The 3,482-nt window shown below is 43.2% G+C and overlaps 1 pseudogene; it reads left to right on the forward strand.

The window, feature by feature from the left end:
- Window positions 1–439: 439 nt before the first annotated feature.
- LOC120568601 lies at window positions 440–1,790 on the forward strand (annotated as a pseudogene).
- Window positions 1,791–3,482: the final 1,692 nt, after the last annotated feature.

Raw genomic sequence — 3,482 nt, forward strand, 5'->3', positions numbered from 1 at the left:
TCATTTCTCCTTTCCTCTAAAATACCCCATACTGTAGGTACCCAGTACTTACAACACTAAGTAATTTCTCCTTTCCTCATATCCTTTCCTCTAAACTGGTGCTCTTGGGAAACATGCGCAAGCCCTGTGAGGCAAGTGAGAAAAATAATCCCGCTTGTCTCAGCCTTTTAGGCTAATTTCTTTTCATCTGTGAAGATGTGAAAAAAACCTTTTTGCTTCACATAATGTCATAGATGAAAAAAAAAAACTTGAAAAAAAACGAGCCTGAAAAAAAAGGATTTCTTACTTGCCTCTCAGGGCATTGGTAGGGAAACCTATGTATCTGAACATAATACCATATGCAATACAAATTAGAAATATGTATTGCCACAAATATAAGAATTTATTAAAGTTTTAAATATTATATTTATTCAACATAATTCAAATAGCATTTTGAAGGATGAAGGCCACATCATGGTGAAAATATAATATAGCTGGTTTTAAGGAGCTCCTTTAAAGTAAATATGGAAATTATATTTCTATATATAGTAAAAAGAATTCTATATTATATGAGAACACCAACAAGCTCAGGTTTCCTTTTAGCTCAGTCAGGGAGGACTTCATCGTTGCATGGGCACGGGAACACCTGCAGTACTCTGGATCAGAGATGCCAAAGTGTCCGGCGCAGGGATTGTTGTGAGGACAGGGAGGAAGTGGAGGGCAGCCGAGGCAGTCCGGCAAGCAGAGACTCGGCTGAAGCACAAGGCCATCCTTGGAACAGTGGCGCAAGGCAGAGCCGGACTTGGGAGCCTAACAGCGACCCAATATGACTCTGCCAGCGGAAAGGAGAGGCAGAGGCTGGTACAGGAGGAGGTGCGAGCTTCAGTCTAGGAAGAGCGAACCAGCAGAGCAGTGGCCATGCGGCAGCAAGGCGCATGGATGAAGTGGGAGCAGGCGATGGAGCAGAGTGTTACCTGGAAGGATATCTGGAAGTGGAACCCCCAGAGGATCAAGTTCTTGATTCATGGGGTCTATGATGTCCACCCAAGTCCATCCAACATGAGCACATGTGCACAAAATAGAAACACCTGCATGCCCCCTTTGTTCCAAAATAGGGACATTAGAACACATCCTTAGCAGCTGCTCCAAGTCGCTGGGTGAGGGCCGGTATCGATGGAGGTCGACTAGGTCCTCAAATCCATCGTTGAGGCAATCAGCAAGGGGATCAAGGACAGCCGATACACCCAAGCTACTGTACAGCCAAGGCCATTCACTTCATCAAAGAAGGACAAAAGCCAGAGAAAACATTGAAAAACTGCTCTGTAGGTTTGCTCTCCATGGCCCGAGACTGGGCGATGACAGTGGACCTGAAAAGGCAGCTGAAAATCCCAACACACATCACCCAGTCCAAATTGAGACCTGACATCATCTTGGTCTCTGAGGCCACAAAACAACTGATCTTGTTAGAGCTGACAGTGCCCTGGGAGGAGAGGATGGAGGAGGCTCAAGAAAGAAATAGGGAGAAATACCAAGAACTGGTGGAGGATTGTTGGAGGAAAGAATGGAGGACCATGTGTATGCCAGTAGAGGTGGGCAGTAGGGGATTTGCCAGTCACTCCCTGAACAAGAGCCATAGGCAACAACGTGGAAAAAGCATCCAAATGGCTCTAGTTAAAGAGGGGAGAGCAGTGGGGGCAGTAGAATGCCACTTGGACACAGGCCGGGGTCTGATCAGCCTCGGTCGGGTCGCCTGGACGAGGGTGTCTGTTGTAAGACCCGAAACACCCAGTGACTCCTGGAAACAACACTGATGATGTGTCCAAGGTCATGCATCAGAAGATGTTTCTGTAAACAAGTATTCATTGTTCCTACATCATTAATATTGCTTCAATTCATTTTTATTTTTATTTTATTTAACCTTTATTTAACCAGGTAGGCCGTTGAGAACAGATTCTCATTTACAACGGCGACCTGGCCAAGAATAAAGCATAGGCGTACAAGACAACATACAGTTTTATATTCAGTACAGTATAAAAATACAGAATACAATAGGCTACATAAAATACAGGTTAAGTAGGCATTACAAAGCCAGCTCAAAGTGAGGTATAAGTAAGTCGATGGATATGTGAAAGTGATATGGTGATAACACAATATAAATAAATAAATAGACAATTTATATAAATGCTGAAATGTAGTAAAGAGTCAATATACACTTAGTGCAAATTGTGGTCTAGTTAGTGATGTAGATCAGTGGATTTGCAAAAATTGTATGACAACAAAGGTGGGAAGAATAACAGTTGAGCATACCAGGGCAAATGGAATAGTGCAAAAGAGCGTAAACAGATAAGATAGCAGTGCAGGTGAAGATGTGCAACTTTTCAACCATGCAATGGGGCAGGTGTGCAAAACAGTGCATGAATAATGGGGAACAGTCAGCACGTACAGTGATCGGACAGGAGCTCAGACAGTAATAATTTAAAGGCAGTTAGTGGAATCCAGAGAACTGGAAGGAGTGGCGGCCAAAGGAGGTGTGGGCTTTTGGGGTGACCAAAGAGATGTATCTGCTTGAGCGAAGGCTGCTTGTGGGTAAAGCTGTTGTGACCAGTGATCTTAAGTACAGCTGGGCTTTGGCTAGCAAGGACTTGTAAATGAGTTGGTACCAGTGAGTGATGCGTTGAGTGTGTAACAAGGGCCAGCCAACTAATGCATAGAGGTTGCAGCGGTGGGTGTTATAAGGGGCTCTGGTCACACAACATATGGCACTATGGTAGACAACATCCAATTTTTTCAGGAGAGAGTTTGATGCAGTTCTATAAATGACATCACTGAAATCGAGAATTGGTACAATTGTCATTTTCACCAAAGCGAGTTTGGCAGCATGAGTGAAGGAGGCCCTGTTGTGGAATGGGAAACCGATCCTAGACTTAACTTTAGATTGGAGGTGGTTTATGTGTGGCTGGAAGGAGAGGGAACTGTCTAACAAGACACCTAAGTATTTGTACACCGCCACATTTTCTAATTCCAACCCATCAAGCGTGGTAATGCTAGTCGGATGGGCAGGGGTGGGCAGCGATTGGTTGAAAAGCATGAACTTAGTTTTGCCATTGCTGACTGCAATCTTAGATGCACCCCCTCTAAAATAAGAACTGACAATGTAAATGAAGAATTAAATGTCTTCACCGTCTCTTTGAAACAAATACCACACTGTGTATAATCTATAAACCTGTTCCAACTATTTGATATTATAATCCACAAACCATTCATTCACTATAGTAAATAAACCAAAACTTTAATGAATAACCTACTCTGAATAATTTATAAATCTTTCCCAACACTTTGAAAGTGTAATCAACCATGTGCTCCCTTCGGCTCAGATACCGTTCCTCATCATCTAACTGAGTGCTTGTGTTTTGGAACAGCAGACAGAAAGAACCTAATGGTATTGATCTGTCTGGGTTGTTGTGGTGCAATGCAATTTAATTCACCATGAATGGGTAATCTTC

The sequence above is a fragment of the Perca fluviatilis genome, chromosome 11 (assembly GCF_010015445.1).
Source record: "Perca fluviatilis chromosome 11, GENO_Pfluv_1.0, whole genome shotgun sequence".
Lineage (NCBI taxonomy): Eukaryota > Metazoa > Chordata > Actinopteri > Perciformes > Percidae > Perca > Perca fluviatilis.